Genomic DNA, 13,295 nt, shown 5'->3' on the forward strand with positions numbered 1-13,295 from the left:
GGGCACCAGCGGCTGCCAAGCCACTTCTCTCCCTCCCTGTATTCCCCACCAGCACTTCCTTTCTGTTTTAAGGTAAAATGGATGTGGTGGCTAGAGCGGGGCTGAGCAGAGCACAGCTCCAGCTTGGGGATTTCACACTGCAGCAACTGCAGGAGCTGAAGAGCAAGCGAGCCTCGGAGGAGAAGGGAGGACCTGGGGCGGGGGAGACTGAGTGGGAGTGTTGAAAAGAGAGGAATTACATCTTAATTAGAAGAAGGAAAAATGCTCAGTCTAATTAGAAACCCAAAGACCATAAACTCTCCCCTGACAATAAGTGACTGACAACAGGTTCCTCCTTCCCTCCCACTTCCCTTTCGGATACAGGCAAGCAGGAAAGGGGAAACACCATGGACCCTCCTGTCCCCCTGCTTGCTCTCTGATGTGCCACCCACAATCACAGCAGCAGTCAGATGGACACATTTCAACCAGGGTACAAAAATAAACCCTCCTCCCTCCCCTCTGAGGGGCTCTGACAACATCCACGGCCGTTATTTTAGCTGGGTGCTGCACTCCCACCGGGACACTCTCCCCACGCACGTGCCGGCTGCTCCCCCTCCCCCAGGCTCCCAGGACTGATTTATTTTATATGGGAATGTAAACCATCAGGAAATATTTAAATTAGTGTCTCTATGAGAAAGATGGGCAGGTTCAGTGCCTGGACTAGTACATTTTTGCAAAGCTATTTAGATCATTTACCCAAATGCTAATGCACCAAACAGATGAATACCACTCACGGCACCAAAACCGATGCAACCTTCACCTGCTGCAGCCCCCCAGTCCCCAAACCGAGCTGGAGCCCTTGCCCTGCAGTCCCCACTGAAGGAGAAGCTGCAACAAATAGCTGTCCCCATTCAGTGCTTGCGCTCACCCTGGCTGAGGAGACTTTCTTCTCCCCCAGATCAGTCTCTTCGTCCTAAATGCCACCCCTGAAGTCTCCTGTCCCCAGCTGTCGGTATCGACATGGAGGATGAAAAGCCGCAAGCACTTACCTGGAGGGACTCTGCCCGCAGCCACTTCCACCCGACTCCCCGGGCACTGCCCAATTACAGCCTCTTCCTTCCCTCTCCCTCCTCGACTTTCACTCCCCGGCAGCAGGCTTTCCGTGTGCTCTATTTAACTCCCTACAGCACAGGAATAAATGGCAGAGTTAAGCTGACAGCCACAGAGCCTTATCTGCCTGCTGGATAGCGGGAGTCGATCAGCTCCAAATCCCATTGCTGAATGATCGCGCCCTTGCTCTCAGCATCAGCGGCTGCCTGCCATGCTCTGTCTTCCCCTCTTCCCCACCTTCTCTCCATCTAACTTTGTCAGGGTTATAGATAGCTCTGTTCCTTGCGCTCTTGCCTTTTGGCTTTGTTTTGTAACACCCCATCTGTATCAGCTGGCTTGGCTCCAATCAGGGGGGCTAAGCTTTGAAAAAAAAAAAACCACCAACAACAAACAGCTTCTTTGGGTGCCTTGTGACACTGCTTCCCTCTGTGGTCTCCCCTCTGCCCAGGCCCCCACTCAGGACATGGGCTGGTGTCCACCCCCCATTCCTCTTGCTGCTCTCTGCAGTTCAGCCACACCATCCCCAGGTGACAGCGCAGGGCTGGAGCAGAAACAGCAGACCAGGGTGCGAGGACGGTGACAGGGTCAGGGTTTCAACCCCTAGCTCCTCCTTGCTGGCAGGGCAACTCCAGCTCTTGCCCTGGTTTCTGGTACCTCCCGGGCTCCTCTTCCTCTCAGGCAGCGCCAAGGCTCAAGCACAGGGTGCAGGGTGGGAGGAGCAGCCGTGTATAAATAAGCCCTTTCCCTATGTTTAGAATTTATTACAGTGCATGGTGATTAACACCTGTTCAGGCTTTAATGCTGTCTGCTGCGCTGCAATGCTCACAAAGATGGAGGCGCCTTGATAAACCCAAGATTATTTTAAAAGCGTGTCACATAAACACAGCACTTCCCACCCCATAGATAGCAGCCACCCTTTGTGCACTCATACACATGTTTCTAAGGCTTAGAAGCAGCTGTCTTCATCTACGTACGCAGATATAGTCACCCATCTATCTCCCAAATGTGTGCATAGACTTGGGCTTGCACGTGTACTGGGGACTCTTCTGTGACCCATATTTATCAACATCCATGTCTTGCACAATACTGCCTACTTCTCAAGCATAACATGCTCAGGTGGCAGAGCAGTACATATGGAATAGGTAGAGGTTCCTGACTGCTGAAGTGCAAGGGCCAATGAGCTTCTGCATTTGTACATTGAAGTAGTATGTTTATGAAGAAATTTTACTTCCAAGGATCCAGTAAAACCCGATTTCTCCCACGCAGGTATTGTCCATAAGCACGTTAGACCCCTTAGTGGTTAATATTCTGCAGCCAAGAGAGACCAAGGAGGCAGAGAGAATTTCTGAGAATTTCTTTTTTAAAGGTTTTTCTTTGACTTGTCTTGAATTCGAACTTAATTAGTCAGTTTTACTGTGGCCCAAGAGATGCCTTCTGCTGCGCAGAGCACCAGGCCAGCTGTGCTCACTGCCAACTGGGCAGCCCTGGTAACACCGTAGTCCTGGGGCAATTAGTACCTGCCCACACCTCAAGGCTCATCCAGAAAGCCACCAAATCTGTCTGGCTGCTTTCAGCCTAACAGACAGCGACTTTTCCAGCCGCAAGGACTTTGACAGACCTAGGAGTGCCCCCCATGCGCCCCCATCCCAAAAGGAGAGGCACCATGCAATCCTTCTGAACTAGCATTTGGCATTGCCTGGGTTTGGGGACTCAAGGCTGATCAGCATTGCTGGAGCTCTGAATAGTCGGAAGTCACCCAAGGGCTCCATAAACCAGGCGTTAGTGTTTCTTCCAAGCTTACTAGGTGGTTCCTTCTCTCTCGAGCAACATGTCAGCCAAATGCCCCATGATCCATGGGACATGGTGTCCAGAGCTTTCTTCCACATGCTTGCAGTTGAATCTCTATTCCAGAGAAATTTCTGGAGAACTGAGCAGAGTATCCTGTGGGGCTGATGATGTCCTTTTCTTCTCGCCATTTGATATAGGACAGTAAAAGACAACTTTTTTAGTTTCAGCTCAAAGCAACAGAATGAAATCATCCATTTCTGGCCCATGGGCTCCAGCGGCCAAAAATACACTGAGCTGAAGTGCCACTTGGACATTTGGCCTGCTGTCAGACTCTAGAGGACTCTCTAATGAGGATTCCCCTAATTAGCTTGAACAGGGAACTTTACTGCTGGGGGGGGGGAAGCTGAGGAGATTGTGACGACTCTGCAGCACTTGCCAGGGCAAAGCTACAGCAGGCACCGTCACTGTCTTGTGCTTCCCTTCTCCCTGCCCAGGCTCCAGTAACATTTGCAGTATCACTCTAAAGCCTTAGCTTTTTGAAGTTGGGTCCCAAGGAGCTCACTGTGAGGGTTGGAAGGGTTTCGGTTTACTGCATCCACATACTGTTTTAGTAACACTTCCCAATTCTGTGACATCTTCTATCCAAAGCTTTCTATCTGCTCTATGAACGGCTCTTACCATGGTTGTAAGTGTTGTTGTCGTTATTTTGTATTTAATGACCCCCAAAAGTAAGGCTGAGGTCATAGCCAGTAGTGCATCTGCTCTAGATAGGTGGATAAAGCTATCCCATTTTCCAGATGGGGACACTGAGGCTAGAGAGACAGGTGACTGTGTCACTAGGATGAGTCACAGTCAGAAATGGAGCCCAGCAACCTCTGTCTCTGATTATCTCTCCTAGTCCTTTGCGCTAACCCTTGGATCATGGCTGGGGGATCAGACTCCGTTAACAGCCTGGCTTACGACCATTGACAGGGCATGTGGGTGACCTATATTACAAAAGGGTAGGTAACAGAGGCTGCAACAGATGCCAGCAATAAATGATCAGGAAGTACACGCAGACATTCATCCCTCCCCCACACTCTCCTTGACAGTGATGGCAAAGTCCCTTTCCCCTTTCCAATGCTGAATTGCTTTAGCCTTTATCAGAAAAGCAGTGGGGGGAGGGAGGGCATGGAGGATGCTTTAAGGAGATTATCTTTTTTTCCTACCCTTTCCTTGTTGCTTTCAGGATTCCTGTTTTATTACCATCACCCCATAATGGAGGGGGACAGTGGTACCCCAGCATTCAGTACTTAAAGCATGTTGTTCTCTGTCTGTTCCTTAATCAGCCCTTGGGGGGAAAGGGTCGGCACACAGGGGGCAGGGAGACACGTCAGCCCTGTGGTCTGATCACAGCAACTGGAAGTTTGTGAAGTAACCTGGATGACGAGTCCCAGTGGGGAATTGTGCTCCTGACAGTACCGCAAGTGGGTTTAGGTGGCATGGAGATGATGCCCATTGTCAGGCCCCCAACAGACTTAGGTCAGTCGTGCAAATTACTGACCACAAGGGGTCACGTTGTCTCAGCGGCAGCTCCTCATTTGTTGTCTATTTGGACTGCAGAAGCACCCAGAGGTGGCAGCCAAGCTCAGCAGCACTGTAGAAACATACAGTGTGTGTCACTGCCCCAGTGAGCTTCTAAGTTAAAATAGCTGGGGGCTTCATTTCCAGCACTTGCTGATTTATTAACACACGTGTTCAGGATTCATTAGCGTTGTGCTGTCACAATCAATGGAAAGCACATTTTAAATTTGCACTAGAAACCCAGCTGTGGAAGAAATGGTGCCATCTGACTTGCAGTGATCAATCACAGCTAAGCAAAACACCTCATACAGAAAGCTGTAAAGTAAGTAGAAAGCCTGCAAAACCCACTCGGTATTGTAAGGGACTCTGCCACATTCCTGACTGGGTGTGGATTAAAACCTCACCCTATTCTCTGGGGTGTGAAGAGGTCAAAAAGCTTCTGATCTTTGGGATGACAGTGTGTAGGCACCTCGGAAATGCAGATGCGATTGGTGTTAAAAAATGTTTTGTCCCCAAGCCCCTCGAAAAAAAATCAATTTTATCCCCATTTTATGGAGGGATAAACTATGATAGAGGTAAAAATGGCTGCTGAGTTTGGCTGGCTGAAATTTCAGCTGCCTAGCTTCTGATACTTCATCATGAGAGCCCGCATCAGTTCTCCATTCAGGATTTTCAAAGCTGTCAGGTGCGGTGCTTGCACTGGATCACTTGGGCTTGCAAATTCCCTCCTGTGCAGCAGAGATGATTTGTAGGGCTTATCAAAGTTACACAGGATAAAGATAAAGATAACCTGGCCAGGTTTTGGCCAGGCTTTCCCAAAGTTTTCTGACAGGCCTGTGGCAAAATCAGGAGAGAAGCCAGTTTTCTTGATTCCTCATCTCGTACCTTAACCGGGAAACATTATTTGCATCCCAAGCCTCCCTGACCAATGCACAATAATGACACTGGGAGATGTTGGAGAGGCTGGAAATACCAAGGGCATCAGGCCTTGTCAAACCCTCTGAGAAAGCACAGAACATCTGAAGTGGAGCCAAGGTGGGTAGCACTGATGGGAAAGACCCTGATTGCTATGGAGAAGTGGGATTCCTTGGAAAGCTGTGGAAGCAGGTGGGGAGACCGGGATATCCAACACGGGAGTGACAGGAAAGTCCCAGCACAGCGAGAGTGCGGCATATGGAGGAGGCCCAGAGCAGCAGGAGGAGGAGAGCTGAGGGGGCAGCTGACAGGAAGAAATCCAGCCATGTGTGTGCCAGCATCTTCTCCGAGTATTACTGAATGCAACAGACCACGTGCGTGTTTCCTCCGTGCAAAACGGAGGCAGCTGAGAAGGGAAGCGGGTGAGGGAGTGGGAGAGGGGCTCAGAGGAGAGACACATGAGCTGGCTACCCAGTTTCCTTCTCTTTTCCTTGCCACAGAGTGATGTTTTTGTTCTTCTCACACTGTTGGCAAAAATTGGTAACTGAGTGAGATGTGGAGGGGGTTTCTACATGAAGACTGAGATAACATTTTCTGATCCAGCTGGGAACAGTTGGCTGTGGGTGGTGGCTTGTCACCAGCCCTGCCAATTCTAATCCAGATCCCAGTTTTTCTTTCTCTCAGCTGTGAAGAGCCTTCTCTACAACTTTAATTTCCTGCAGGGGTTAATCCCATGGCCAGTAGTAGCTCAGGCCCTTAATCCCTGTACTCAGCCCCTTGACAGAAGGACTGCAGCTGCTCCCAACCCAGCAGGTCTGAGGGAGGCACCCTTCTGCTCCCAGCTCCTCCTTTGCACCCCACGAGCATCCTCCAGCTTGCTGGCGTTTAAAATGCTGCTCCCCTGTTCCTGCCAAGCCTACCCCGGGGGTGTGGGTGGGTGGCACACCACAGGGAGAGGCTCCGGGCAGAGAAGGCGACTTGGTGGGAGAATCCTGGTTCTGTGGTCCTTACACCACTCCCCACACCACACACACAGGTATTTGACGCACTTCTTAATTGGATGGTGCTCCAGATCCCAAAACAATCTCTTGTTTTTATTTAGGTGGTGTAAGAAGAAGTGTATATATGGGCCCACGTTTGTGAAGGATTCTCTGAGGGCTCAGCAATTTTGAGATGACCCAGTACCTTCTCTGGGTCTCTTATTAGGGGCAAAGTATGCAGCAGATCCATAACAGGGAAGCTGCCAGCCTGTCTGAGATGAGAGATACATTTACATGCACGGAGTAGTAGATGGAGGTGCATCAATTTAGCAGCAAGATAGGAAAATATAAGGGTTTTTATCAATATAAGCTCTCAGTTCACAGTTCTGTCCCTGGAGTGCTAGTCCAGAGGTCTATCGAACAGTATGGCCAGACTGCCAAATCAAGGGACTTCCAGATCAATACCAAGAAACCCCTGTTATACCTTATGGGGGCCAAGGCACATATGGCCAAGCCATAAAGCTTTCTCCTTGTGCTTCCTCATTCCTAGAATCAGGTGAGCTTCTGTAAGCCTGGGTGATCTTGTGCGCACAACACCTGCTTGTTTGCCATCATTCATGTCTGCATTAGCCTGAGAACTGGCTTTGCCTTTTTTCATAGTCTGTATTCTGAAATATGCTGGGACCCCAAGTTCACTAACCTTCCTAGTGCTTGACACTGGTTATTTTGCTTCTGGTGGAGAAGCCAAAGTGATGGAGAAGTGCTGCCACCTAAGCTGCTGAGTGAGAGAGTCCCTCCTCTTCTTCCTCACCCAGCACCTTGGCTGTGCTTCCCCAACTGCTGGCCTGTCAGAATCAGACCACTGGCTGCAAGGGTGGTGGCTCACAACTTCAGCAGCTGGAGCAAGAGGAGGTAGAAAACACGATGGGATGAGGGAAGAACTTCACTACCATCTCACTTCACAAGCCTGTGCCCCAGGTGTGTTCGCAGGGGCAGGGATCATCCATGCATGTGCAGCGGTGGGACAGAGCACAAGATGCCTCTGTGCAGGAAAAAACCTCTCTGCTCTTATCGTAAGGGGATCAGTGACCCAGCACGCACACAGCTCCTGGCAAACCTCCCAAGGAAAGGCTGACTCTCATTGTTCGCACACGATGCATTTAAACTGAACTCTGAAGGAGACCTTTTGATGATTTCTTTTTCTGCCTTAGTGATTTGTATAGATCTGTTTCACTTGGTTGCCACTGTGGCACGAGGTCAGCGGTGCTGCCTGTTAGAGAGAACCTGGATCTCTTCCTCCCCTTCCACATCACCTCCCATCACCTTCCCACAGCATCCAAGAGGGGCATCCCTGCAGAGTCCATACAAACTGCATGGGGTCCAGGCTGCTGCCTGCAGCTCCAGGGGTGCCTGAGTGTCTCTGGGACACACTTACAACTCTTTACAAGCTGGGAACATTGCCCATAGCTCAACAAGATGTGGTGACAGCTCTCATAACCCAGGGCTCCAGCCAGGATCCTTGGATGCATCTGGGTTAGCACACACATCATAGACCCATGCTGCAGAGCCTGCTGAAGTTGGGGAAGGTCTTCAAATTTGATGTGACGTTAGTTTTCTGGAGGGTTTGCAGCCACAGAAGAGAAATGGGCATGGCAACGTTCACATCCCATCAAAATCACTAAATGCAAGTAGTATGCAGAGCAGGGCTCACCTTCAGCTCCTCTGCTGCCACACAAGGCACCTTGCAGCAAAATCACAGCAGCAGCATGCCATGCTTTGCGGAACACCGGCAGCAGAGAGCCTCATCAAGAGTGGAAGGAGAGCCCAAGTGATAAGCCAAGTTGCCTCTAACAGCTCCTCTCCAGACTCAGGATGGGGTCCTACTTTTTAGTCCTCGTGTGAGGGCATGATCCGTGGGGAAGGAAGCTTCCCAGCTTCCCAGCCTCCTTGGAGTGGTAGCAGGGCCTGTCTTCAAAGTAACAGCCTTTGCTTGCAATCAGTCACGAAGTTCAGACTTGTATGGCCCTGCTGTAAATTGAGGTCTCAGTCCTTCCTGTGATGGGTGTGAGGCATTGCAGTGTATAAATAATGGAAAGTCTCTTGTTTTCCCATTCATAAAGAAAGAATCAAGAAACTGTCATTTTAATTTTTTTAAAAAATTGCCATATGATAAAATATGCCATTTGGCTTGCAAAGCCAAGCACTTAAATGTGAGTTAATACCTGCACAACCTTAATTCAGCCATTTGCATGTATGCATTACAACACAGCCTTAGCTTACCCAAGCAAGTACTATTTCTTTTTTTTCACGGGACCCTGTCCCATCCTTAGTGCAAAGGACACATGATACTCATGCTAACAACGAGGATGTTGTAATAAATAAGGCTATTTTTATATGGTCAGCATTAAATATTAAGCCCCAGTTTTGGCAGGTGGCCACAGCCTGTACATTCCTAATTTTGCGGGTGCCCAACATGAGACCCTAGGGGCCATTTTGCAGAACTGCTGAGCACTCACAGCTGTTTTCCAAAATGCTGGCAGCTTAGCCAGCAAACTGGTTCCGTCTCCAGGACTCGGTGGCACCGAGAGCCAAGAGGCCCCAAGCTCTTGTCCTGCACCTGCTGCTCCTTCCCCGTGTGGCTAAAGGGGAAGTCTCTTTTTGCTTCAAAACCAAGGAAAATAACCACTTTCTCTGGCCTCATCAGGAGCGTAAATTCTCTATCATCAGCTACGAGGCAACTGTAGCAGTGAAAATCTTCGGAACACCACAAGACAATGAATAATGATGTATTGCCTGCAGGGCTTGGATGGCAGGCAGTAAACAAATAGAATAGGCACACACTTTGCAGTACCAAAAAAAATAACAGCCCCCTGCTTCACTCCCTGAGCACTGTGAAGCCGGCACCCTGAATGAGGCAGCATATGAAAATACAGAGTGTCATTCCACCAGTCAGGACTGCAACCCGGTGCAGATGGCGTGTTGCCCCAAATCCCAACATTTCCCAACTTTCAACTGCTTGGTTTTGTGATGTGAATAAAAGTGTATTTCACATAATCCCACCCCTCGCAGGTGAAGCAACTTTTCCTTCCACCTTTCCAGCCTGGAATTGAACAGGTTTATAGGAAAAAAAATTAATAAAATTCTTCTTGCTATTAGGATGCCCTCAGCCACACAAAGCATTTTTGTCAGCCAGCATTTTGGTAAAGCCACAGCAGGAATAAGGTATGTGTTATAAGGTATTTCCATGCAGTAGGGACAGAAACAGCCCAGGACTCCAACACCAGCTCCTTCCCACTGAGAACTGGAGTGTGTGTCATGGTGTAGCGCTCTGGAGCATTACCCAGCTGGCAGGAGCATCCCAGTATGGTCATTTGAATGACGGCTTGAGCTACCCAGGGCTGGGACAGATGTCAAGCGGTGTAAGCAGCTGCTTGTAACCAAACATGGCAAGTGAAGGAAACTGCTTGGTCCCTCTTTGAATCAGCAACAGGCAAGTGCTGAAGAGTCACCGAAGAACTGCCCAGAAATACCCTCCCACAGGCTTGAACCTGTCCCCGTCCTCTTCCAGCCTCTGTTGCTCCCTGGATGCTCCTGTCCAGGTATCCTCGTGGCCCTGTGCTGCTGCTGCTGGCCCTCCCTGCTGCACCAAGATGCAGGTCTGCCTTCATCAGGCTTCTGTGGTGCTGAAGAGCCTAGAAAAGCCTTTCTGCATCAGGCTTAGAAAAGCCAGAGGAAGGGCAGGGAACTGGAGTAGCTCATGAAGATGTCTGAGCTGGGAGTGCACCTTGCTAGCGTGTGGCGTTCACTTTGCTGGAGGCAAGGGTAAAGCTATGATCTGGTATAAAAATTACATAAGAGGGCTTCCCCCCTCTCTCTTTGCAAACAGCCCCTTCGCTCAGGATTTACCATAATTCCTCCAAGTGGGCAAGATACACTAACAAGAGACTGCACTGATGTCTGACAGGGAGACAACTCCCGCAAGCCTTTCGCTCATGTGGAATAATTCCCTTGCAAATGTTGTTTGCCCACAGCAGTTCGAGGAAGATCCGCCCCCCCCGCCCCCCAACAGACCCGAATGACAAAGCTCAGAAGAAAAATTGTCTGCAATTCTGGAAAGGCACCCCCTCTTCCCCACTGCTAGAAATGTCCCCTGCTTTGTGACAAGTCCCTGTCACAAGGCACTTTAAGGGTCCCCCTGTCTTTTAGGGGTTTACTTCTTTCAAAGAAGCAAGAGCAGCTGCTCCAGTCCTTCCCCAAATGAGATCTGCCTTTCTCCCTCCATCCTTGGGTGGCAGATCAGGCACCCGCAGCAGAGCAGTGCTGTGCCCTGCTCGCTGCCATTGGCATCTGGGATGCGCTGGACATGTCACATTCAGGCTACCTGACAGTCCACATGGCAGGCCTGGGGCCCGGCTCGGTCATGACCTGGTTGGAGCAACAGCTCCAAACATCCTCTCTTGCCAAACCGAGAGAGCTCCGATTTTACACGTCTCTCTTAATTAGCATGAGATGCAGTGGCAGTAATAAACTGGGCAGGCAGCGAGAGGAGGGGAGCAGAGTGCCCTGAGTGGGATGTATGTGTGCACGTGTCTGTGCATGTGTACATATACACACGTGTATTTATGCACACACACATACACACATGCTAACGCTCACATATTTACCCCTATCCATAAGCTCACATCACATCAGCTCATTCAGGACCATATTCTCCCCCTTTCCTCCCAGAAAGGGCTGGAAAAGGCTGTGAAGTTTCTCTGCGCTGTGTTTCACCCCCCACCCTCAGGGCTGTGCCTTCCCCCAGAAGTTCAGAAGTCGCAGGCTCAGCCTGCAGGGATGCTGGAAGCTGCTTGGGACTTAATTTGGCTTCACTTGTGATACGGCATCCTTTACTTCATGTCCTGTGGTCATGTCTGTGAGTTTTGTGCATGAAATTGTACATGCACACACACACAAATATACATACCCCTCATCCTAAAACCTGTTTACCGAATACTGGACCTGTCCAGTTTTCATCCCCACTTCTCCATTTTAGATTGCTCTTACTAAGACAGCTGAGACCAAAATGATACCCACCAAAGCCACCATGGGTCAGGTGAGTGGCAACTGACATGCTGGCCCCTCTCACAGCCCAGAGGAGGGGACAAAAGCCAGGGCTCTCCAGGAGCTGCCTGGTACCCAGTGACTACAGCCTCAAAGCTGCACCTCAGCTGCCCGTGCTGCAAACAAAAGACTCTGGTGCCATTCAGAGCTGGGAGAAGTTGCTCCCAGCTGCCGGCACTGAAACTGGACTGGGAACCAGTACCAGCAGCCTCTGCGGCAGGGTCGTCGTTCTGCTTTATTGGGAAGATCGCTGCCTGTCAGCGTCGCACAACCAGGACTTCTGCACTGTGCCCATCTGCCCCCGACCACCACTCTCCTCCCCGGGCAAGCCGGTTCCTGGGGGGCAGCCCCACTGATCTCACATAGCCAGGGAGTGCAGGGGGTGAAATACAGAAGAGACACATTTTTACTTACCTCTCTTGGGCTGGGATGGACCCTCCTGTGAGAACAGCAGCTCTTCCAGCGAACCCGGTACAATCCCAAAGCAAATCCAGCAGAAAGTCCCTCCGTTGCCAGCTGGGCTCTCGGTGGACCCTAGTTGGCAGGAGCCCCTCCTAGCCAGCCGCTCGCCCCACACAGAGGGTCGAGGAGCCGCGCGGTGAGATGGCAGCGTGGGAAAGGGACTGTAATCCTCCGTAAATAATAAATAGGGGGAGAGGGAAAGCGAGAGAGAGGCGGGAGAGGGAGCGACTGCGCGCGGCGAAGTGACAGCTGGGGGTACATCTGCGATGGCAGCAGCACACGCACAGGAGCGCGCACAGACCGTGCAGAGGAGTCACCCCGCCAGGCAGGCAGGATCTGCTCCGAAACACCCAGAGGAAGGAGCTCGGGAGGTTTTCATTTCTCTCAACCCATCCTGGAGAAAGGGCTGTTGCTGTCAGTCCCTCTCTCTCCCTCCTCCCCACCTTGCTGCCATCCTTCTCCAGGTGGTGGGAGCCGAGGGGCTCAAGGAGGGCTGAGGAGGTGCCGGGGTGGGGGGAGCTCCCTGCAGCCCCTCGGGAGGCAGATTGGTCAGGCACAGGTTATGAGAGGAGGCACCGAGCCGAACGCCTCCTCCCCTCCTTCCATCCCTCCCCTGCCTGCTATGGCTGATGACAATAAGCCTGGAGGGAAAGGCGACCAGGAGGAGCGGGGATGAGCCCTGCTGTCAGCTGGGTTTTGTGTAGGGGTGAGGTTGCAGCGAAGGGGAGGCAGCAGGGGAGAAAACAGGGGGCTTGGGAGCAAGGCACCCCCTTCCCACCAGTGCTTCAGAGGCAGCAGCAGGAGGTAGTGTGTCTGACATTGGGACTTAAGTGAGAGGTGACCACGGCAGGCTGGCCGCATCCTGCCCAGCCACAGTGGCTGAGCCCACGGGCTGCTCTAACACTTCCCTGCTTGGGTGCAGCATGACCCAGCCTCAGCTTCCTCAGGATCTGGGGAAAGCTTAGGAGTGCTGGCAGAGGGGTAGTGATGAGGGGAATGGGTGAGGAAAAGGACCCACGGTTTACCCCCTCTGGATTTGGTGTGTGGCGGGGAGAGTGTGCTGAGCTGTATCTACAGCTCAAGTGAGAGGTGCAGTTACATCCATGCCATGGCAGAGGCATCCCCTGCGCTCCCTGACACAGCCTGCTGGTACAGGGATGCAGCAAGCACCCGAATCCATCCCACTGCCTCTGTGCTCTCCTGTGGGCTCCTGCAGCCTGCCACCCCTCAAAATCAGACCCCTTGCTTGCCTTCCTCCAGCTTTCTGAGGATCTCAGTAGCCATGTTTGCAAGAATTACTGTTGTGCTGATCCCCTTTAACTGCTTCTTCTGTCAGGTCCAGTAGCATAAGCAGGCTGCCCTTGGTTTGGGCTTTTTGTTATTTTTAACTTCCCT

At 51.2% G+C, this 13,295-nt stretch overlaps 1 protein-coding gene across 1 annotated transcript in view; it reads left to right on the forward strand.

The window, feature by feature from the left end:
- The window catches only part of CACNA2D4 (calcium voltage-gated channel auxiliary subunit alpha2delta 4), a 131,573-nt gene that overhangs the window by 87,845 nt on the left and 30,433 nt on the right, over positions 1–13,295 (forward strand). The window lies entirely within an intron of this gene.

The sequence above is a fragment of the Numenius arquata genome, chromosome 2, assembly GCF_964106895.1.
Source record: "Numenius arquata chromosome 2, bNumArq3.hap1.1, whole genome shotgun sequence".
Taxonomy (NCBI): Eukaryota; Metazoa; Chordata; class Aves; order Charadriiformes; family Scolopacidae; genus Numenius; species Numenius arquata.